This window comes from Esox lucius, chromosome 10, assembly GCF_011004845.1.
Source record: "Esox lucius isolate fEsoLuc1 chromosome 10, fEsoLuc1.pri, whole genome shotgun sequence".
NCBI classification, from domain to species: Eukaryota; Metazoa; Chordata; class Actinopteri; order Esociformes; family Esocidae; genus Esox; species Esox lucius.
This window is the reverse complement of record NC_047578.1, coordinates 11,323,241-11,349,145: the sequence shown is the minus strand read 5'-3', so window position 1 is coordinate 11,349,145 and position 25,905 is coordinate 11,323,241. Positions and strand designations below refer to the sequence as shown.

The window sequence follows — 25,905 nt, the reverse complement described above, 5'->3', positions numbered from 1 at the left end:
TCAGAGGTCTAACTGAGAGTACCTCACCGATGGAGCCACCAATGCCCTTTCTTCCTCCCTGCCACACACACCATGATGTATCACCTGCTTTCTACCCTCCAGATCATCCCATCATGAGCAGCTACACGGTAAGCTGATCTTTTATGAGAAAAGTGACAGAGAGAAAGGGAGCGAGGGAAATATAAAGGCACTGGTTTTGTGAGTAACTGCTGTAGAAAAGCAGAAAAGCCACGATCAAGAAGATAGCATACTGAGCCCCAAGAAGATAACCAAAGACAGAGGTTTAGGATTTGGCGCTAGGACTTACAGGCTATAACTCATTACCAGGAATAACAACTTTTTCGGATAGTGATAAAGAACAAACTGAAAGCCCATAAGCCATGATGCAAACTTTTGCTTCAGCCCCTAAGATTTGGCGATTTCGCAATTACATCTCAGAAATCTGCTAAATCAGCTATTCCCCGCGTATTATGTGAGGGACTGTATATTTCACAAATGACTGCACAACATCTACATGAAAGTGTCATATCATCACACTATCATTGAATAGAACCATCGCACTGCCGCAGTACAAAAACAGAAGTTGTGTTATTTCAACCGATCACTACATATTTACAGCAAAATATAATTTGATCAAGCCTCATGCAAAGAAACAATTCCCATGCTCAGCTTATTTTGATGACAGACTACACACTGGGATCAGAGAGCCACAGAGGTCTGTCTGTCAGTACTTGTCCCTAGAACTTGATTGGAGTCCATCTGTGGCAAATTCAATAGACTGAACACGATTTACCAAGGCACCCAGTTTTTGTAATATCCCACACGTCACAGTGTATGTCAGAGCAGAAAACAAGCCATTAAGTCTAAGGAACACTCCGTACCCTTCAAGATATTGTGTCGAGGTATAGATCTGGGAAAGTTATCTGGGAACATTTTTAAAGAACTGGATGTTCCAGAACCACAGCGGAATCTCTCCATGTAAAATGGAAGACGTTTGTTAGTATCTTCCTAGAACTGTCCCTTTGGCCAAGTTATTGGAAAGAAGATGTTTTCTCTGCATGACAACAACCCTAAGCACACAGCCTGATGATCACAGTTCACTGATGCTCCCCATTCAGTCTGAAAAAGCTTGTGAGGATCTACAAGAATGAATGGGAAAAACTAACAAATCCATGAATCCAAAGCTGGTAGAGCCATACCCCAAAAAGACTCAAAGCTATGATTTCTGCCAACGTTTTTTTTTTTTTTACAAAAAACAGAATAAATGGTCCAAATACTTAAATCTCTCATGTATGTAAGTGTTTTATTTTTAATAAGTTGGCCCAGATTAATTTTTTTATTGTTTCGCTTTTTCAATATGGGATATTGTGAGTAGTTTGATACAAAAAAAAATTGTGCAATCCATTATAAAGTCTATACCACAACCTAAGGTAAAGTGAAGAGAATGAATACTTTTTCCAAAGGCAATGTATATAATGTACATCATTACATTATAGCAATGTAAAACCTCAAAACTGCAGCAAAATCTTAATCTTAGCATTCAGATATCACAAAAAATATCTACAGAATTGAGGTGGGGCTGGCAATGCAATGCACATATGCACTTGAGCAGCTGAAAGCAATTTGAAAGTTTTCAATAATAAAAAAATAATAAAATTAAATATGGAAATATGGATATCAATCAATATTTGTAATGACATTTATGAAAAACATTCTGAATCAGGTTCAGTGATTCAAAGTGTAATTTTGGATCATTCCAATTAGTAAAAGCACTTTGAGAATAAACAACAAGGCTGTCCCACTTTTTCAAGTGCTAAGCTAAGCCCTTCTCAATGAGGTATAATCCACGCTCACACACGATTCCTGTGGGCTAAACCTACAGTAGATACACTCAATACTCATTTAGAGACGTGTGTAGTATCTTTGCCGTGAGGGAATTCAATGACCATACATAGGGAGTCGCATTAGGCCATGTGTAAAGCACCAATGGATATAGGTCTTTGGACTAGCAAAAAAGCACTCCACAGATTCCACTTGAGTCCATTCAAGTCAATCCATCTTAAGAGTAAACCTTTAATGATTTTAAGGTTTGCTCGTGCAAATTAATCTGACCTAGATTGACGGTAATGTTTTTTCAACTCATAAAAACCTGCTATAGATTTCTCATGTTAGTAAGTAACTCCCCATACATTTCAGATTTATACATCATTCAAGAAAATCAGTCATTTGAACTGCTCTTAGAATTAGAAGTGCAAATCCATATATGTCACATAAGAAGCCTGGTTCAGCATGTACAGCAAAAACCATCCATCCAGTGGTCTTTGGTGTAAAACCATGCAGGTTTCACCACTTACTGGAGATTACTGTAGATGATTAAATGTGTTCTACAGTACTTGCCTTCTGAATTTAATGAACCTTAATCCGAGACGTTGAAGTAAATTAATCTCCAAAGAGTAAAATAATATCCTTGTAATCTGTTACATATTACGCACAGCCTATCCACCTCATTTTAAAGCATTGCCATAGGCACTGCCAAATAAGTTACAGATTATTCAAACTGGTTTGAATATACAATAATGTACAGTACTGTGAAAAAGTCTTAGGCACCTGAAAGTCAAACTAAGGCCATTTACTTGGGCATTATGGGTGATTTCATACAAATGAACACATACTATCCAAATAAACTTAGTTCGATTATCAGGTGCCTAAGACTTTTGCACAGTATTGTACATTAGGAAAGGCCACATTTTCATATCGTTGTCTCAGCTGAGGAGTCCTGCTGGATGGGTCGCTGTTACTCCACATCCATTTATAACCAGAAAGGTGGCTATTGATGTTCATAATGCACCATGTACCAATGTAGTCTATACAATTATGCGTGGTTAAACTACCAAAGTAAACATTATAATAAATGTTAAGCAATTGCTCTGTATGATCAATTCACTTCAGATGATCATTTTAACACAATTTAGATTTTGACTGCTTTGAGAGAAACATGGAAGGTTGGTTTTGATATCTATTTCATATTTTTGTATTCACTGAATCTCTTTCAAAAATGTGTTCTTATTTCATCTTTACTTAGCCAAGTAAGCCAAGTGAGAACCAATCCTCATTTACAATGATAACAGAGACATAACAATAAATACTGCAAGGCAACACTTACTTATAATCAAGAATATAAAAGTATGGATGGAATAGGTAAGAGATTGATAAATTACACAGATACGGTACACTATATAGGGTCATAAATATATTCAGATAAATAAGGTGCATAGTTGCTAACCATGTAATGTGATATACATATGGATAAGGTGCTTTGACAATAGTTTTTTAAAGGAGTGATAAAACTGTCAAGTTTGAGAGTCTTTTGCAATCCGTTCCAGTCACTGGGAGCAGAGTACTGAAAAGAATGATGGCCAAAGGAAGTGTTTACTTTAGGAATGTCCAGAGTAAGGTATGTAACTGAATGCAGAATTCTATGGGGCAGGCATTGAGGAGCGAGCTAAGGTAAAGTACTGTACATTATTTCTCTCTCATTATCACGGCACCCTCTGTAGCCACTTAACACAAGTTTCCACTTCCCTTGTTGAAATCAAGAGGATGACAGCAGCAGTGTATGTAAAAACAATGATTTCTAGTATAATGCACTGATTATAATGCACAAAGGCAGAGAAAGGAGATCTATAACTTCCGCTTTTTGTTTTTTTCTTTAAAATGCCTAAATTAGGTGGATGTAGTTCAGTGTCCATACGTGCAAAGTATATCAACCAAGTAGGTACAAAACATTTCTCAATAAAACTGACTGTGCCAGTAAAACAATACGGAATATTGTGCACATATTTCTCAAGTTAAATTACGCTTCCACTTCATTCACAGCTGTTCAACTAATTCAATAGAGTGGCTGGGTGTTCTGAAAAAAGCTGGATTAACATACAGTCTCATCATAAATGGTGTTGATCAAAAAGTGGTTATTCATTGTAAAGGTATAAAGGTAAATTATCTTCAATATAAAGGTTTTCACATCAAAATCTTCCAAGTAGTAACAGCAGTGGTAGTAGTAGTGGTCGTAGTAGTGGTAGTAGTGGTCGTAGTAGTGGCAGTAGTAGTGGTACAAGTAGTGGTAGTAGCAATGGGCATAGTGGTCGTAGTAGTGGTACAAGTAATGGTAGTAGTAGTGGTCATAGTGGTCATAGTAGTGGTCGTAGTAGTGGCCATAGTAGTGGTCATTGTAGTAGTGGTCATAGTGGTATTTGTAGTGGTAGTAGTGGTCTTAGTAGTGTTGGTCATAGTACTGGTCGTAGTAGTGGTCATGGTAGTGGCAGTAGTGGTAGTAACAGTGGTAGTAGTAGTGACAGAAGTGGTCGTAGCAGTGGTAGTAATAGTGGGAGTAGTAATGGTAGTGGTCGCCGTAGTAGTGGTCGTTGTAGTGACCATAGTGGTCGTAGTAGTGGTCATAGTAGTGGCCATAGTAGTGGTGGTCGTAGTAGGGGTTGTAGTAGTGTTAGTAGTAGTGGTAGTAGTAGAGGTAGTAGTGGTCATAGTAGTGGTGGTTTGTAGTAGTGATAGTAGTGGTCATAGTAGTGATAGTATTAGTGGTGGTAGTGGTCATAGAAGTGGTGGTCATAGTAGTGGTGGTGGTAGTAGTGACATTAGTGGTCGTAGTAGTGATAGTAGTAGTGGTAGTAGTAGATGTAGTAGTGGTCATAGTATTGGTGGTCATAGTATTGGTGGTCGTAGTAGTGATAGTAGTGGTCGTAGTAGTGATATTATTAGTGGTAGTAGTGGTCGTAGTAGTGGTGGTCGTAGTAGTGATAGTATTAGTGGTAGTAGTGGTCGTAGTAGTGGTGGTCGTAGTAGTGGTAGTAGTGGTGGTCGTAGTAGTGGTGGTGGTAGTAGTGACAGTAGTGGTCGTAGTAGTGATAGTAGTGGTCGTGGTAGTGATGGTAGTGGTCATAGTGGTGACGGAAGTGGTCGTAGTAGTAGTAGTGGTGGTTGTAGTAGTAGTAGCAGTAGTAGTCATAGAAGTGGTAGCATCTGTGATGCTGGCAGTAGCAGTAGTAGTAACTAAGTTGCTTTTGATATCTGTAAGTTGCTCAGGAATATTTGCTAAATTACTTTAAGGTTAAATCAAAAACTGTAAAAGTAGTAATAATAACACTACATAGTAGGTCAACCCCGTTTCCAAAACGTTGAAACGCTGTGTACAATGTAATGAAAAACAGAATGTAATCATGTGCAAATCATTTAAACTATGTATTGAATAGACAAAAGTACAAAGACAACATTTCAAATGTTGAAACTGAGAAACATTATTTGTTCTTGAAAAATATATGCCCAGTTTAAATTGAATGCCAGCAACACATTTCAAAAGAGCTATGTCAGGCACCAAAAACTGGAAAAGTTGTGTAATTCAAAAATAGTAGAAAATCTCAGAAAATATCTCATTATCTATTGTACATAATATCATTAAAAGATTCAGAGAATCCTGAGAAACCTCTGTACGCAAGGGACAAAGTAGAAAACCTTTGGGCCGTCAGGCGGCACTGCATTAAAAACAGACATCACTGCATGGGCTCAGGAACACTTCCAAAAACCATTGTCTGCGAACACTGTACATTGCTGCATCCACAAATGCAAGTTAAAGCTCCCCCATGCAAAGAAACAACTATATATGAACAAGATCCAGAAAAGCTTCCGCCTTCTCTGCACCCAAGCTCATTTAAGATGGACTCAGGCAAAGTGGAAAACTGTAGTGTGACCTGAGGAGTCAAAATGTAAAATAATTTTTGGGAATCATGAACGCTGTGTACTCCAGGTTAGAGAGGCGAGGGACCATCAGGCTTATTATCAGCACACACTTCAAAAGCCAACATCCATGATGGTATGGGGGTGCATTAGTGCACATGGCATAGGTGACTTGCACATCTGTGAAGGCACCATTAATACTGAACAATATATACAGGTTTTGTAGCAACATGATGCGGCCATCCAGAAGGCCTTGCTTATTTCAGCAGGACAATGGCAAACCACATTCTGCACGTATCACAACAGCATGGCTCTGTAGTAAGAGTCAAGGTGCTAAACTGGCCTGCCTGCAGTCAGATTTGTCAGCCACTGAAAACATTTGATGCATTATGAAATGAATAATATGACAAAGGAGACCCTGAACTGTTGAGCAGCTGAAATCCCATATCATGCAAGAATGGGAAAACATTTCACTTTCAAAACAAAGGCATTGAACACCACTTCACAATAATAAAATAGTTTATAAAGTTATTATAAAATTAAAAAGATTTTACAGTTACGTGTTTTTATTATTATTTATTAAGGCCTGTATGGTGGTGTTAATGTTGGCACATGTGCCCAATATATTGATTTCTGTTGGGACCCCAAAAAGAGTAGTTCAGTCCATTCCAAATAAATACCAATACACCGTTGATATTTAATTCCTAAACAAGCCAAATCCATTTTTAACAATGTTACATATATTACATTAATTAAAAATTATAAATTTAATATAAAATTAATATAAAATGAATTAAAAAGCTATCAGGGCAAAAAGGTCATAAGGCCCAAATAAGTTTAATGTAATGTACAAACAATTGTTAATTTTTACTTTTTTTATTGTATTTGTAAATTTGTGTAGATCTCATCTTGTTTTAAATTCACTTACTCTGTTAATTTACATAACTGACAGGAAATGTTTGAAGACAAGATTGAAACATTACGCCAAAAAATATTTATTATGTGTGCTATGTGAAATTTACAAAGTGTCCTTTTACATTCTTGAAACCTATCCTAGTTAGGATAAATGATTTAGAACACAGTAGATGCACGCTGCTATAGTAACCTTAATATGGAAGTCCTATTTTTAAACACTTTTGGTTGGGGTCAAGGGTCTCCCAGACTCATGGGCATCAATAATCTTTCTTCTGGGCACTCCGAGAGCTCTTTTGATCTGACTTGGCATGATGTGTTTCACCTATATGTAGTTCAGTTTACACCAGACCACGTTTTCAAATCTTTATGAAAGGCTGGACCCTCCTAAGTTACTAAGTATTTTCGAACCAATTGCACCTGTTTTAGTGTATATGATTTGAATCTAAACCATTTTATAGGGGGTAAAGGTAGGAGCGTACTACCTTTTTTACTGTAGATGAAAATTGCATTTCTGTCTATTTTAATTGCACACATTTTAGCATTTCTAAAATATGGTTACCTTTATCAATGAATGTAGTTAGCACTCACACAACTTTCCAGGAAGTTTAAATCATTATTATCCTTTATGCCTCATACTGCACATTGACATGTAAGTTACCCACATGTTCACATCATGTACAGCTAATGCACCATACGTTCCTCTTATGACAACCCACAACCACAGAAGTCCAGCAGTATTACCAGTGTTATAACTGTGTGAATTCCAAATAACACCTTATATCCTCTATAGCAACCTGTGTCATTTGGACCACAGCCATAGGGTTAAAACTAGAGCAATATATTGGTAGACACAAATTGCTCATCAGAAATGTTGGCATATACACACTTCTGAACCAGCAAAACTGATCTAGGATCATAGTGATCACTTGAACATTCCAAATGCTCGGATGTCTTCCTATGTACATTCAATGTAGATTGGAATATTTTTATGTACCATCCATAGGCATATTGCACTTAAATTATATTTAGAATATTCAGTACTCCTACCCACATTGTTCATATTTCCCATTCTACACTCTTTAAAAGTGCTGCTATTTACATTGTTATGAATAATGTTTGTTACAAATGTATACATATATTTCTTGCTATATTTTTACTGCCATTCCATGACTTCTCTACTGTGTAGATGTCGTGTGCCATGTCACAAGAATTTCATTGTTCAGAATGACTCTGTTTTTCGGTGCATTTCATAAATAAAAGACTGACTTTGGCAGAAGACCTTTGCAGTTCAGTCCTGACAGATGAATGTCATATAACAAATTGTAAAATGGCTAATGATTAGTGATGGATAGGGTTGAAGGTAAATAAGAGTTAAGGCTAAGATAAGAGTTGGGGGTTACAGTAAGGATTTAATATAGGTCTATTGTCCTTTCTACGGTAGCTCATTTCAAATGCAAGCTTTGCCCTTTCCCCATTTGAAATGCTGTTTAAGTCACATTTGTGCATTGACTCCAAACACCGGAAGCAGAGTGTGTGCTATACCAAACAATCTAACAATTGTAATACACAATTTGTGTCTATAATAGACAATTTCAGTCGCTTAGACTGGTGTTAAGGCCCTTATCTACTCCAATGGACCAAACAAAGGTGCAAAGGACCTGTTCCAGTTCTGTAAATAGCAGATCCATAGTATCCTGGAGAGGATGTCTTAAGTTCTTAACTATAGTAAGGTCAAAGAAAAGATCTAATTAGTTCATGTATGATGATTATATAGATATTACTACACATATGTTGGAATCCAGCCGCTCATATAGCATTTTGTCATTAAAGAAGCGTCACCCGAATGAAGTGAGAAAGAGAAGCTTTTATTAGTTAAAAGCACCGCGCCAGAGTTCTCTGATGTTACAGTTTATCGATCTTTCTCAACCATATTCCTGGTTACACCCCAATTTATAAACATGACCACCCAGATTTCCACAACATAGTAATGTGACTTCCTGTGAACGTGACTTCCTGTGAACGAATACAAACAGATTTTACTTATAACAAAGCTTACATACAGTACCATAATTCCAAACATATATACATTAGGACGTTTTAATAAATGCACACGCATGAAAGGCACTTTCACACACACAGCCCATGCACACAAGCACAAACATGTACACACAAAAGGTTTCAATCCAACCAGGATTATAAAACCTGTATACAGACCATAACGCAAACAGAAACAAACCATTTGAGTCTGAATCCATTACTGATCACAAGACTACATCAGATGGACTCTCCAGCTGTGCTGTCTTCTTTGAATAACCCACTTGGCAATCCATCTGATTTTATTATAGACAAAAGAAGAGGCGATATTGAGAATGATTCAGAGTACTACACTACAGGAGCTTTGAAAAATAATAAAATATTCATATTATATTACCTGGAGAAAGTCTAGGTTTTAGCTTAGCGGCCTGAAGTTAGTGAAACACATTTGCTCAGGGTCCTAAAAAAGTCAGTTGAAGGTGTTTACTCAGGGGCCTAAAGTCAGTTGAAGGTGTTTACTCAGGGGTCTAAAGTCAGTTGAATATGTTTACTCAGGGGCCTAAAGTCAGTTGAATGTGTTTACTCAGGGGCCTAAAGTATGTTGAATGTGTTTACTCAGGGGCCTAAAGTCAGTTGAAGGTGTTTACTCTGGGGCCTAAAGTCAGTTGAAGGTGTTTACTCAGGGGCCTAAAGTCAGTCAAAGACGTTAGCTCACAGGTCTAAAATCAGTCATATGCCAAGCTGTTAGCTCAGTGGGCAGTAGCCAGTCTGAAATCACATACATCAGTTTAATTGAATGGGACTCAATAGGAGGTATGATTAATTCCCATTCTATTTTCCAGAAAACAATTTAATCTCCAGTCTTTTATAGAGGTATTTATTGTTGTAACACTCACGTGTCTCTGTCGGTGTCTCCTAAACACACTCATGGGGATGGTAAAATCCCAAACTCAAACAAATAAAAGACCAATAAACTGTCATTCTAGTTGCTATAAACTTAGCACTGTCCTGTATTTCAAAGCAGCTCAAGTAAGTGTGTGTGTGTGTGTGTGTATGTGTGTGTGTGTGCATATACATATATTTTCAGTGTGCAGGCCAGACAGAGAGAAAATAAGTCATTCATAAGGAAGCTCGGTAACCTATAACCCCTAGTTTAATTACAGAGCCGGCCCGGCGACGGTTTCATTTCATCTGCCTGTCTAATGAGACACGTGATGGGAGCAGGGCAGATGATGACACAGCGCCCGGTCACAAGGCTGGACAAATTACACAACCCACACAGCGTTGATCAGCAGGGAGGGACACCTGTCAGATGCCTTAAGACATTTGTTCATCTTTCTGCCTTTGTTTCTCCCCCGTTCTCAATCTCTCTTTCATTCTCTCTTGCTTGTCTCTGCTCTGTATCACTGTTGCTCCATCCCTCTCCTGCTCTTTTTCTCCTCTGTTGTTCTTTTTAACCATCCATTGCTCTCTTCCATCTTACTGCCATTCCATCACGGTATGCTTCAGTTCCAGCCTGTTCCTGTATCCCTTCCTACACCTTCCATTCCCGCTTGCTAATCTCTCTCAAGCCATATGTTTCTCTTATTATAAATGTAACCTCCCGCTTAACCAGCCCTGGTTGTGTACTGTCCTTAACTGTGCTTAGCTGTTTTCTGTTTCTCGCCATCCCTCCCCGCGTTCCTCCCTCTGTTCACCCAGGCCTGTAATAGCCCCAGTAAGATGGAGCCCTAACCATTCTGAACAGACACATTTGCATTCAGCTTTCTGGGTGCAGTCTAACCCAATTAGGACACAGTTAGCGAAGCAATCTTTCACTTTTCTCTCCCTCTCTCTCTGTCACTACGTCACCACCCCTATCTTGCCATCTTTTTCTCCCTTTTTCTCTCACACACCCACACACCCACCCACCCACACACACAGACACACACACACACACAAGTTCCTACACAAATCCAAAATGTGCAGACTTAGCCTGTTGCGACAGCAACGTCCCTGTCTGTTTTGAGACCCCCCCCCGGTCTCCATGGAAACCCAGCTGCCACATCAACACACCTGCCAAACGCAAGACTTTACCCAGAATGCTCCAGGCCTCTGGCATTCCACCTGTCCACTTGGTTTATTGCACATAAGGCCACTGGAAATGCAAAGCACATATACGCCACAGCCTATCCATCTACACACGTTACTATTAGCTATACAATGGAAGGCAAAACATACACAGCTGACACAAATACAGATAGAGAAAAATGTGCATGCTGTTTAACCCAGACAGACTGAAGAAAAACACTGCACTACAAAGAGGACGTCACTAGATCTGAATCATAATATAGCCTGATAGATATCACACAGTGGAATGTGATTTAATGTAACACACAGATGCACAGAGAGTAATTAATTTGCATTTTATTGCATGACATAAGTATTTGATACATCAGAAAAGCAGAACTTAATATTTGGTACAGAAACCTTTGTTTGCAATTACAGAGATAATAAGTTTCCTTTAGTTCTTGACCAGGTTTGCACACACTGCAGTAGGGATTTTGGCCCACTCCTCCATACAGACCTTCTCCAGATCCTTCAGGTTTCAGGGCTGTCGCTGGGCAATACTGACTTTAAGCTCCCTCCAAAGATTTTCTATTGGGTTCAGGTCTGGAGACTGGCTAGGCCACTCCAGGACCTTGAGATGCTTCTTACGGAGCCACACCTTAGTTGCCCTGGCTGTGTGTTTAGGGTCGTTGTCATGCTGGAAGACCCAGCCACGACCCATCTTCAATGCTCTTACTGAGGGAAGGAGGTTGTTGGGCAACATCTCGCGATACATGGCCCCATCCATCCTCCCCTCAATATGGTCCAGTCGTCCTGTCCCCTTTGCATCCCCAAAGAATGATGTTTCCACCTCCATGCTTCACGGTTAGGATGGTGTTCTTGGGGATGGTGTTCTTCTTCCTCCAAACACGGCGAGTGGAGTTTAGACCAAAAAGCTCTATTTTTGTCTCATCAGACCACATGACCTTCTCCCATTCCTCCTCTGGATCATCCAGATGGTCATTGGCAAACTTCAGACGGGCCTGGACATGCACTGGCTTGAGCAGGGGGACCTTGCGTGCGCTGCAGGATTTTAATCCATGATGGCATAGTGTGTTACTAATGGTTTTCTTTGAGATTGTGGTCCCAGCTCTCTTCAGGTCATTGACCAGGTCCTAGCAGTGTAGTTATGGGCTGATCCCTCACCTTCCTCATGATCATTGATGCCCCACGAGATGAGATCTTGCATGGAGCCCCAGACCAAGGGAGATTGACCGTCATCTTAAACTTCTTCCATTTTCTAATAATTGCGCCAACAGTTGTTGCCTTCTCACCAAGCAGTTTGCCTATTGTCCTGTAGCCCATCCCAGCCTTGTGCAGGTCTACAATTTTATCCCTGATGTCCTTAAACAGCTCTCTGGTCTTGGCCATTGTGGAGAGGTGGGAGTCTGTTTGATTGTGCGGACAGGTCTCTTTTATACAGGTAACGGGTTCAAACAGGTGCAGTTAATACAGGTAATGAGTGGAGAACAATAGGGCTTCTTAAAGAAAAACTAACAGGTCTGTGAGAGCCGGAATTCTTACTGGTTGGTAGGTGATCAAATACTTATGTCATGCAATAAAATGCAAATTAATTATAAAAAACTCATACAATGTGATTTTCTGGAAAATCGGCAGTGTATCAAATACTTGTTCTCCCCACTGTGTGTGTATATATATATTATATACACACACACACATTTTGTGTCTCCGTTGTGTCACTCTGCATCTGTGCGTGTGGTGTTTGTTTGAGTATCTAAGTACGGATTGGGCCTTTGTGTGTGTAACATTGTGCTTGAGTTGCCCTGAAAGTTGAGGAACAACAACTGCCACAGAAAAAGCCATGATGAGAAAGGTGTCAGCAAGGCTTATCCCCATGGGTCTCTCAGTACTACAATATAACCAGCTCTTAAACACATAGAATCAATACACTCTGAAAGGTTTCCCTCTGCTGCTCTCTGTGGGCTTAATATAATGAAAACCATCACATATAGGCAAATACTGCAGCTGGGACAGCGTGGTACAGGATCTTTAACAAATAGACATACATAGGCATACAAACACACACACACACAAATACAAGCATGTGTACACTACATACAAACACACACACCGATTGATATTGTGGCAGCTAAAGTCTAGACGGTCTTTGCTGTAACCTTTGCCACATTTAAAGAAAAAAAAAACACCAATTGTATGGTGGCAGATCTTTATCCCGATGAGATCAATATGAATCAGAGATGTGCATTACCTCAGCAATTCTGGGCAATTAACTTGTTTTGTTCGTTTTTTCCCCTTATCTATTCCCGAAGAGGCCCATCCTTACGAGTGCATTGCCAAAAGGCTTAATTAATTGCAGAAGCAGGTCTAGGTCTCTGGTTGTGCTTCCTGCAAGCTTCCCTCTGTCCTACCCCCACCATGCCCAGTCATGCTCACAGAGTGCCCCAAGCCACGATGGCACCCACAGCAAATATTGACACGGTCACCCCGGGACGAGCCAAGTGGAATGTGTCCCGGTGACAGAGGCATCTGTGGCTCTAAACGCAGCATGGCAACGCAGGGAGACGCCACCGTGGTTACAGTACGTAACATAACACAGAGCGGAGGAGTCAGTGAGCCAAGAACAAGCATATTCTCTCGGCTCCTCTCTTTTTTACTCTCTCGTTCATTCACTCTCTTGAACTGTCTTTCCTCCTCCATTTGCTTATTTCAATGTTTCTGTCCATCCCCCTCAAATCCTCCATCTATATCTTGTTCACTCTCTCCATATCCTATTACCTCTTCTGCACAGTAATATGACTCTGTTCCTAGCTCTGCCATTCCCTTTATCCATCTCTATCTCTATATATCTCCTCTTGTCTCTCTCTCCCCCCTCTTCCATTCCACCAGTGTTCATTTTCATAAATTGATGAGTATATTAGCTTACTAGCTAGCTAATGATAACAGTAATGTTAGTTACATACCGCTACTTCATACAGGGTTAAAAATAGAAAAAGTCCCCATCTTCTCCGTCCAGCTTGCCCTAGATTTCAGGGATGTCAGTGCTTTGTGGCCAGCCAGATTTGAACCACTTTCTGTTCCTGGTTATCTAGTTAGCCATAGTTCTATAAGTTAGTTAAAATGATTGCACACTAATTCACATGAGACAATGTTGTATTTCATTTAACCTTACAACCATGAAGAAATGTTATTATGTCTTGCCTGAGTAATCTATTTATTTGAGAGTTGCAATAGACACTATTTATTTGACAGTAGCCACAGACACTTTCAACTGAAGTAATAGGATACCAACATAACGTATCGGCTTGCTCCAATTTTCAATACTTGTATTAGTTTAATTAGTTTAGGTTGGAAGAGAGAAAATATCAAATATAAGGCAGTGGGTCCTTGGGCCTGAGAAGAAGAAAATATAAGCATTTATGTAACTGAGCAGTGGGGGAAAAATGTAATGGGACTAAAATACATGACCAAAATTAGACTGAAATGTCCGGAATTTTCATAGACTAAATGTACATTAAAAGAAGGCTCAAAATGACTAAAATATGACTAAAACAACAATGAATTTTGATCAGATGACTAAGGCTATGATTACATCTAAAATAACTGCCAAAATGAACAGTGGATCCCACAACCATCATGAATAACTATTGGCACATTTTCAAATGTTCGAGTCTAACCAAAATGTGTTAATTATTAATTGATTGTCAGCTTGAAGCTTTTCTGGTATCAAAATGTATAGTAATGTAAAAAAAGTAAGTTATCCACCTGGAACATTTGTTTTGTTTACACATTTGGAAACATGGATTTCTGAGCTAACGTCCAACCTACTGTCTAACCTACTTATATAGCCTAAACTACCGTCTTTTTAGTGATATGATTACTTTGACAAATAAGATAATGCAAACATATTCTCATTGGTGTGCGAGTGAGCACTAAGCAGGATTAATGAATACTAATGTGAACCATGAGTCAATTGTCGATAAGCCAATTTCCCCTCACAACTGCACAATGGATAACAAAACCTGTTGCCAGTTAAAGGCTGTTTATTGCTGATATGTAGTGGCCAAAAAACATTGTTCTCACCATTGTTCTGAACAAACATCTACCAACAAATATCCAAACCTAGCAACTGTAGAGTGTACTTAAACAGGTTTTCATAAACAAGGCTATCTGAAACTACAAATATGTAGACATGACGGCCACACAACTCTTGTTGGTAGGATATTGAGAACAAGCTCAAATATTGTATTAATGTCCATATGTGTTAACTGTTTATTGCAGCCAAAACCTAAGCAAACTGACCACCTTTTCTAACAGGCTTTTTTCTGACATCTCTTCTTTCTGCAACTTCAAAACAACAGTCACTCCCCCTGTGGGCACCGCGCACGAAACAAATTATTTCAGCAGGAATGAGACAGACCAGGCCAGTCACCAGAGTAACGCACGTTAAGGTACCTCTCGTTAATTTGCTTGACTACGTTAATTACCCAACTACTCAGTTAAAACAAATTATTCTCACCTCATCAAGATGTGTAGCTATCAGTATTGCTGCCAAAATTGTATCACCAGTGACGATTTCATTGATAGTTTTGCAGCAAGGAAATCGAGGCGTGTCCAGTTTTAAGACAGAGACTGCCCTTCATCTGCTGTAATTGCACATTGAATACGATTTTGTGTGTCATTTTTGAGTATTATTAGCAGGTATCTTAATGATTAAACAAAACACCTGCATGCTACTTAATGGACCATGCCTGCCCCTCAGTCCATAGGCAACTAGAAATAATAATTTCCAGCCAGGTTCCAGCCAAAAATAATTTCCAGCCAAGTACAAAAACCTAAAGCAATTATTTGCATTATGAAATCTTGGTAGTGGGCATGGCCAACCCATTGGTTTAAATATGTTTTGGGTATTTTATTGTTTCAATGACAGGACAACAGGAAGGAAAAGCTTGCAAGGCACTCAGACTGAACAAAATTGGATAAATGGATGAATCAATGTATTTTTTATCTAAGCAGCCTGTAAAGACAAACATTAAAGTCTGTTTGGTTTCAAAATGGTATATACTCAGAAATATGACAGGCCATGCAAGCCCTCAAATAAAAACATAACACAGTTAATGCAGCACTGTAAAGAGTGGGCACATACTTCCCACTTGATATAATAGAAAAATTAAATAAATTCAGCCAAAGGGTGAAACACCAGCTACTGAAGCTTTTTTGGTAAACATCTCCAGTGGGATTTCTTAAATAAGTTGACCTTTATTTGGCAATAGTGTTGAAGTGGAAATTGTCCAAGTATGTAATAAATGAATTCCAGGGATTGTACATACTTTTTCCCATAACTGTATTTGCACTTTCTCCCTAACCCAAAGCACAATCTCTGGTACCACAAAGTTTTAAAATTATGTGTTGAAAGGTAAATTTAGAAGAAAATACTGTGCTGCCATGTTTGATGACCTATCAAATGTGTTTGACACGTTGATGCATTGTAGACGGTTCAAAATGTCATGGATCGGGTGTCTTATTAAGAATGATCTTACAGGCAGGACACTGTGTAGTTACTGATGTTATATCAGGAGTCCCTAACAAGGTGTCCCACAGGGATGCATTATAGGTCCTGTACATTTTAATTTCAGTACAAACATTTTTGGACTTGGACATTACTAATTTATGCAGATGGTCCTGTGTATATACTCCTGATGATAAGGCTCTTTCAAAGCATTAATCCGCCTTTATTGCCTTGTAGACTGCTTTTATAGAAGTAGTAATAAAAGATGCATTAAGAGTTATTAAGCACACCATTTTTGGGCTTACAGCATGCAATACCACTTCCAAGTTTTGTATATACCAGGTTACTGTACGTATTTTATTTTTCCTACTCAAAGATTTCAGTTCAGTTTTTCAGTTGAATTGTTCCCATTATAGGTCACATTAAGAATGGAAAAGGTTCTGACATGATTTATCTTTGTCTCATTCTTTTACATCACAAAAACCTGGCATTTTAACAGGGGTGTGTAGACTTCTTATATCCATTGTATGTGGCCTTCAGATGGCAGGCTTATATAAGACCAACACAAAGAGCCAAGAGTGACACAGCTCCACCCCTACAAGGAAAGGTTTTGAAAATTTGATTGTCCATTCATAATGACCTTTCTAATGTTTGACTCCAATTTTAATGTACATATGATTTTTGGGATTTCAATTAAGCATTTCAAATGTGTGTGTGTTTCTAACTTGACTACATAACAGGGACAAAAATGTCTCCAAACTGTGGTTAAATCAGAAAACGTCTAAGGTTTATACATGGGACTAAGTTAAGTTTAGGCACACATATTAGGTCATTTAGGTAATTGAGGTTAAGTTAAAGGTTCAGTTGAGGTTATAGTTAGGAATAGTAAGAGTTAAGTTTTTTAAGGCCAATCGATGTTGATGTCCCCATTTACATAGCTAAGTAAATGTGTGTGTGTGTGTGTGGGTTTGGGCTAGTGTTCGTGCCAGTTTGTGCCATTGTGCATGCCAGTCTATAAAAATCAACGTAGTGGCAGACCGTCGGCCAATACAGCAGGGCTAAGCCATTCTGCAGGCTCTGTGTTTTCTGATGAGAGGGCTTCTGACAGGAGAGCCTGTAGATGTGATGATTAGGCTCTTAAGCTTGTTTGTCAGTGTGTTACTCAGTAGGACCCAGCCAGCCAACCAGATCGCTCCTGACAGCCCTGCCCAGTCAGAATTAAAATATCAGCCCTAACACAGCAGAAAGAGAGAGAACTCAGACATAACCACACACACACACACACATCTGTTGAATAAAGTAGGGAAGGGAGAGGAAAAGGAGGAAGCCAGCACAGCCCAGAAGAAGATAGAGATTGAGGGGTATAATGGGAGAGGTAAGATAAGACGCAGATGAAACGAAAGTCTCCTATTTGGAGGAAAGAGAAGACAGCAGGCGATGAAGCCATGAAAGGACAGAGGAGGGCATGTGGGGAGAGTGTGAGATTAGGAAGGTAGGGGGACAATACAGGAGGGGGCGATGGCGGAACAATGGTCTGGGCAGGGTGAAGTCATCCAGGGATGACCAAGCTGTTGCCCGGCCCTGAGTACAAATGCATCAAACACACATTCAATCTCTGTCTCTCTCTCTCTCACTCACTCACTCACGCAGAGGAATAATGGAGCACCAAGAGTGTTGTTCCAAGGACACCAAAGCACAAAAATGACCCTTCTAGACTGCATAGACAGAGCAGAGAACCTCAGGGTATGTGTCTGTCTCAGAGAGAGAATGAGCATGCATGTACAGCTTCAATCAACACAATAATATGATTTTACATCAAGGGATGTTGACCTATGCCTTACCGTTCTCAACTGCTCTGACCTTTCAGGGTTTCTCTCTTGTTCATCGCTTTTCTTTCCATATGCTCTTGTTTTCGTTGTTTACCACTGCCTGAGGCAGTGCATCGTCATTAATGTGAATCCATCTCATGCATTATTTTTACCAGATGTCCTCGACCGCCGGTGCGTGGGTTAATTGAGCGAGCTCTGCTCTCTTGCGTTCCCATCATCCTATATGCACCGTAGACCCGCAAGGTGCGTGCGCATCCACATGAAGGCCGGTTGCACACCGATTGCGTCTATACGTTTCTACACTGTACATTTTACGAATTCATTGCAAACTGTCTACCGCATTACAACAACAACAAAATTATTCTGACGAACCAAGTCCAGATGTTCAATGTGTTCTTAACGCCAGGTATGCTGCATGAAAATGGGTTGCCGCAAAAGTAGTCAGTTGTCATTTGTTTTAGATTTCTCAAATTCTGCAGGATTGTAGATCAATAATAAATGTTCAGGGATCTAGACAGCATAACATTCATAACGCAAAAAAAACCCTCCTGAAATATACCTCTAACATGATATTGAGTTTTTCCTTTTCATAACTGTCCAAACATTAGCATGAATTAAATCGGCATTCAACATTGGACTTCATGCTTTTTGATTAGCCTAAATGTATTGAGTTGTCAAAACGTGCCATCCAATAAACGCGTAGCCGAAAGCTAATGGTTAATCTACTTCCGTTTCTGATACCGCACGGCAAGTAACACTAGAAAAACACAACATGATCGACACCTGGCGGGTTCTGAAATCTAATCTCGCAGAGGAGATGCAGTGGTGCGGATTGCACTGTTGGAATTAATGGACTTCGGACGCAAAACATAAGGCCTTTGTTCTGTTCCTGTTCAAAGGCACGCCACCAGGAGCGCCCCTACCGGTCACACAACAATGAATGTCAAAATCACGTACGATCTATCCACGCAATGTAACCTTGTGTGCAAAAATAAATGTGAACAAAGCATAACGCCTGATGTCCAACAAAAAGGTCAAATATACTTAGTTTCGATGGAAATTTACATTCTCAATGAAGCAGTCTGCAAAGATACATTAGCATTGCGGTCTGCCTCGTTCACTAGTTGGGTCGTGAGTTTAATTTTTCAAACTTGTGCGGCGCTTTTCCGTATGGTGTCAGAAACGGAAGTTTATGTACCACAAAAGAAGAGCTAATATGTAGCTTTTAACTATGAGTTTATGGTTCTGCACGAACATCTTTGACAACTCAATATTTGTAAGTAGCCTACAAGGTCAAAGTTTAATATTTGAGGGGAGCATTTCATAGACTGGATGACTTCAACGTTTTAATTCAATCTACTACACTGAAACCAAAACTGAGAATGCTCCTGCTTGTCGCCTTGCTAGACACTAAAACGAGCATCACCATCTTGCAATAGGCCTACTGGTAATGAAGATGCAGAAGATCGATCGCGATGGGAATGTACCCCATGGTATTTATTTATGCCTTGCCTGGTGTGAACGAGACTTTATGCTCAGGTGCGTTAGAGTAACTCGTGCGTTCCATTACGGCGATACAACCAGAAGTTCATGAAAGAGACGAACTGTTAAGTAGTTGAAATCATTTTCACAATTCAGAAAGTGATATATGTCTGTTGCATATGCTCGATATTTCAAGTAATAACCCAAAATTAAATAAGTTAAAGCAAATAATTAAATTAGCTTCAAAACTAAGCATGTTCTGCTCAGAATACTAAGCACATAGCTTCCACTTTTCAGCGAGTGATTTTACATTCAACTGACCAAGTATAAATCATACTAAACACTGCAATTCCCGTAGCAATCAGCGTGCTCTGCTTAGAGAGCGCCAATGCACTTCTCAATGCTGCAAACCTTTTTATAGCCTTGCGAAGCACATGACCAATACTGTAAAAAGCGGACTGCAGATCCGGCAAAAACAATGCATATGGATTTCAATATTCACAAGCAGATGGGGAGGGTAACATCTAAATCTGCCGTTGCGTCACAGCCGGTTACCCTTTGCTCCTTCACCCCAACACTCAATCAATTATTAGGTTATAAGGATCAGGGATCCGCTCAACAACCACAAAGTCTAATAATAATCAACTAACTGGGGAATACAAAACTGACCTTTAAGATGATCACAGATGAAAGAAAAAAATATGTTTTTGGTTAGAAGACAAATTACGTGTACGTCGTATTGAATAGAGTAAACCACGTATAGCCTAATCAAGTCTTGTTTGTCGTTCTACTTATCAACGAATGAGATAAAAAAAAAATAAACATTTGGAAATGGTATTTAGGCAGATTGCGTGTGGAGGAACGCAAGAAGAGTCATGCTCAACAGATGGGCGAGGAGAGAGAATGCTCCGAGGCTCTCCGCGCGGTCGCAGCGCGTCCCGTTTGTCACCACCGTTCAGCGTCAGTAGAGCCACCTGCTTGTGTCGATAAGGGCAAGAAAACGCACATGGGGCCTGGCTTCAAGATTGGATAAGCACACCACACAACAGGGGAGCATTAGCTGAACCTCCCCCCGAAAAGATGGACAAAAGCAGGCATTTCAGCAAGCATTTTTTTACAAGCCAGATCACAACAGATCTACTTCACCTAGACGTTTACATTCCCTGGACAAACGCTGAATCCTAATGTTATCAGTGAGATCAAGTCATTATTTACTGGTGTCAAAGCAAGTCTACAGTGGGCGCCAAAGCGATGTCATATAGCACCTCCCAAGATGCGCTGGATTGCAGAGAACTAGCCTAGTGGTCAAATCTAGTTGAGTCTACTGTGCTGGCGATTCATGAAATCATCCAGTTCAATAACGACTTGGACCCACGCGGAGGCATGACACATCCCTCCTTAGTATTCCACAAGAGAATACACTCAAACACATGCTCACACAGACACACAATCATGCACATCCTGAATTGGGATATAAGGAGCAAGCAACGGCCTTACAATACATTTCTAGCTGATACATGTATATATTGAACACATAGTGTGGAAGTGTGCAGAAAAATGAAAAACAGTCAACCAGTGTCGTTGAGTATAAACCTTTGTGAGTCCCAACCCATCGCTAAACCATAATAGGATCCCCTGCCTACACCACTCCGTACGAACGAAGAGAGCGCAATGAAGAGAGCGAGTCTGCGTGCGACACTGCGCAAAGTTATAGGTCTGACTGAATTGAGAGGCAAACGTCAATAACACACTACTCTAATACGAAATCAAATCCAGGAGTACAGACCACTGGCCTACCCCATATCGTGTCGGGCAGAAAGGTAAACTAAAAGGGGTCTTATGATTGTGCGTGAGGCTTTTCTATTGTATGGTCGGCCTATCTGTGATTTTTCGTGACCAATAGTCCGGTTCAGGTTCACAGCACAAGTCATTAATGGCATTCCCCCGGCTGGATGCAGATGCATTCGCTGGATAATATCTCACCTGACAACTTTGGACCAATTCGACGTGCTTCTAATTAAAACATAAGCTATTCAATACAAAATAAATAATCCACACTGTGTATCTTCGGATTTTCTATGAGGGACACTTTCAAAACGAGGTCCATTTAAATGGATTATGGTCTAGCCTACGCACATGCCAGGCTCTTATATACAGCATAGATTTATTAAACACATAGGCTACTATAGGCTAAATTATGTTAACATTTTATCAAAAATAATACATATACATAAAGTGGATTCCTACCCGATCGTCGTTATCAGTAGTTATTCGATGGAACGGACATTTCCCGATCGGTTTCTTAGATGCAAATTAAGTTTTCCATCCATGGCACGTCTCAGTCGGGGAATATCTTTCACAAGAGCAGCGCGGAATCTTCTCTCGACAAATCTTCACAAGACAATCCAGCTTCGCTCCAAAACCGATGAAAACATTTTTACAGAAATAGGGAAGGAAGGGAAAGACGACATGAAATCATAAAACACCATAGATCAAACCAAAAAAAAGCCAAAGGATAAAAGACATTGAAAACGCAATTCCAACGAAATGGGGGCAAAATGCCGTAGAAAAAGAGGTCCAGTTTTGTTCACAAAGTACCGAAGTGCTGTTCGATAAATCCACGCCGTATCTCCATGGTTTGACACACTGTATTCCAAACGAAGTAGATAATGTGCTCATGAGCCGCAACAGCAGCACAACAGGAGAACGCGTTATTATTATTTTATTCGGCTGTTGCCTAATATTCCAAGAGTCCTCCGCTACGGTAACTCGTCTTCTGAACCCGCGCGTTAAAACCTCATCCCCTTATCCCTCCTGCTGTATCGCTTTATTCGCGTTGGCTGAGTGTGAATGGGTTTGTCTCTCGACTGTAGCTCTAGCCTGCTCTGGCATCCACGATATCCACCACCGCTCAGTCAGGCATCTGGCTCCCCGCAGTCGCTTCAGCAGCGGAGGACAGAGATGCGCGGTCGCGTTTCTCTCTTTCGCAGGGGACCCGGCAAGCGCGCACTCTGTTGCTGACGTCAGCCCCGCACAGGTTCCAAATACAGCATGAAATAAGTTTAATATCCGTAGTCTAAGCTACTATTCACCCACCTACAGGGAAAACGAAAATGCTAACATCGCCATCCCCTTTTAGATTTGTGTTTTTTATTTTATTTATTGTTTTATAGTTCTCTCTCCAAAACACTAGGTTCACACCTGACATGCACTATCCAATCTCATTTATTAAATATGGCATATCATTTATTAAATATTGCATACATTTATTTTGTGGGGAATAAATTGTTGCATTTTCGAATGGGTGAACAACAAGCATTTACTGAGCTTTCATTTTCTGTGCCTACCTATCCCTAGCGCAGGGTTAGGCTGCCCTGGTACTGGCACGCTGCAGGCACTTCGCATGTTGCATTAAACTGCCAAGGAAGTACAGGTGTGTTACCTGTCGGCCATCACTGAGCTCAACTCATTTAGCTCAGTTGGTAAAGTGGATTGCCCAGTTGAGGCAAAACACCTTGCAATACCGGTGTTTCTGCTGGAACAGGTTGCCTTCTATTGCATTTGCTTTCATCCATCAAACGTTTTCTGGACCACGGAGAGCTGCGATACGCATAAGGTCAGTCATGGGTCCGTATGCATAGAGCCGCTAGAAAAGGTGTGGGGAGCCAGCACTTTAATTTAGTTCAATAAAATATAAAAATGCCAAGCGTTCAAACAAGGGTCAGAGTGTCGGGTTTCGATTATTTGTCACATCGCGCACATTTTTTCTGTAGTGGTGTTGCAGTCCTAGTGCTTGTCTTGACCAATCTTATTACCTTTTTGGGCACTGCCCCGCGGTGTTATTGACGTCTGTGCCATCTACCAAACGTGTCGAAGAAACAGGAAGCCTACGCCAATTTTGCGCGGCCTTATTACCGTGGGTGTCGAAATTCTATTGAAATAGATAGTGAATCCAGTATGCATACTGGACCCTTCTGGGTAAATGTGGCTAATAACCGAACCCGGGTTATTTGTAGCACATGCACCCACATAACAAATAGGAGATCTAATGGGAGTACTGTGAGAACATAGAACCGTTTTATTCTGTAGTCAGCAATATCATTACGTATTAAACTAATATATGATTACATAGGAGATTCGTTTCATATGTTAATAATAAAAAGAGAGGCAACAAGAACATTTACTAGCTGGTCTACCCTGCTGGCTACAGTGATGGACAAGCCAGACAATTTAGCAATGCCAATGTGTTCGGGGCTATATAAAAATGAATAATTGATCAATGTATTTGAGATAACTAGATAAAATAAAATATTTCCAGCAAAATACATTTGGCTTAGTGTCAAGGCACTTAATGTGATACTTCACTGAAGTTAAAAAATCTCCCCTTGGTTTGCTTGTCTTGCAGTCCAGGGGTATTCAAATCTGTCCTTCCAAGCCAGTTCCAATCAGGGACCTATTTACATCTGGGACACCAGGTGGGTGCAATTAATGATGAGGTAGAACAGAAAACCAGGCTCTGGCCCCCCTGGGAAAACAGTTGAAAACCCCTCCTGCAGTCAATCTTATGGACACAGGAATTCATGCATTAGTCTTATCACGAGCAATATACAAATTTATAATGTTCCATGTATTTTGTTATCCCAATTAAAGTGCATTTCGACCTTTGACCCCTGTCATTCCTTGGCTTGATAGTGAGGCAATTGCCCCCCAACCCTACTCCTCCCCAGCTATGGTAATCCACAACGGGAGCATTACTAGAAATAACGTCTACAGATACCTACAGATATTTACTGTCACAAAAGTGATCTTTTATGGTGTTGCTGGTTATTTTCACGTGTTTATTTTTAGTCTTGTAAAACAATATTATTACTACGATTTTGATTGATATTATATTATGCTTTTACCAGCTGACGGTCTGATATACACTGATGAGCCAAAACATTATGACCACCTGTCTAATATGTTGGACTTCTGCGTGCCGTCAAAACAGCACCGACCCCGCCAAGGCATGGACTCTGCAAGACCCCTGGAGGTATCCTGTGGTGTCTGGCACCAAGACATCAGCAGCAGATCCATCAAATCCAGTAAATTGTGAAATGGAGCCGCCGTTGATCGGACTTGTTAATCTAACACTATGTTAAATACAAACACCAAATATATTCATGACACAGGCCAAGGACGGGCCCCCTCACCCACCGCGGGCCCTGCTGCATCTGCACCTCCTGCACCCCCGATAGTTACGCTCATGCCTCAGACCATTCCCGAACAGTGTGTGCATTGTGGCAAGGCACCATCAGAGAACACCATTGTCATGAAGGGCTGAACCTGGTCTGCAAAGATGCTCAGGTAGGTGGCACGTGTCAAAGGTGGTTTCCCAGCAGAACATTGGTGGTTTCCCGGCAGAACATTGGTGGTTTCCCGGCAGAACATTGGTGGTTTCCCGGCAGAACATTGGTGGTTTCCCGGCAGAACATTGGTGGGTTCCCAGCAGAACGTTGGTGGTTTCCCAGCAGGACATTGCCCAGAGCTTAACCTTCCACTGCTCCAAGGCTCAGTTCCACCCGTGTGCCCACTGTAGGCACTTTCCACGGTGGTCACAGGGGTCATCACAGGCACTCGGACCGGTCTCTGGCTACGCAGCCTCATTCTGTGGGCCAAGAGAAACAATAATCCATAGTTTAGTTTTCTTTAATTAGCCATAGCAAAGGTCTGTTAACTTTAGCCACTGCTAGCAAAAAATCAATGGAACTAATGGGGGCAATATGATTTCATTACAGGCATGATCTGTTCCTGTACAGCAAGTCTATTTTAATTCTCAACTGTTTAACCAGCATATCAACATGTTTTTTTGTAGGAAAGCCCATTGTCAATCCTGATGCTCAGATAAATATTCTCAGGGAAACAATCACTTTATGCACTATTCAATGTACTGTACATTATTCCCTAATAATAAGCAGCAACAAATGTATGTGATTTGATTTTACGTTTATTAAGATCAAACTCAGGTAAAACCTAAGTAGAGTTTAACGATACCTCACCCAGGAAGAGGCACAGGCCCGTATCCAGGCACTCTTCCTCTCCCTTCTGGACAGCAACTGTTGGTTGGGCTTCCTACTTGTGCCGTCAAACTTTTGCAATCCTTTCAGAACACAGCAGCCTGCCTGTTGTCCAAGCTTCCCAAGTTATCCCATGTCACCCTGATTCTCTACACACGACACAGGCTTCCAGTTGAAATTCGCATCCCCTGCCTGCTCATGGTGCTTGCTTATAGAGCAGCATGGGGTACCACTCCTCCATAACTTCAGGCAATTGTCAAATCCCACA

The 25,905-nt window shown here is 40.5% G+C and overlaps 1 protein-coding gene across 13 annotated transcripts in view; it reads right to left on the bottom strand.

The window, feature by feature from the left end:
• adgrb2 (adhesion G protein-coupled receptor B2) overlaps positions 1–22,515 on the bottom strand; it is a 282,713-nt gene extending 260,198 nt beyond the window's left edge. For all 13 annotated transcript variants that reach the window (XM_034294722.1, XM_034294727.1, XM_034294730.1 and 10 more), the window contains exon 1: positions 21,829–22,515. The gene's annotated coding sequence lies outside the window, so the exon portion shown is untranslated. The remainder of the gene's footprint in view (positions 1–21,828) is intronic.
• Positions 22,516–25,905: the final 3,390 nt, after the last annotated feature.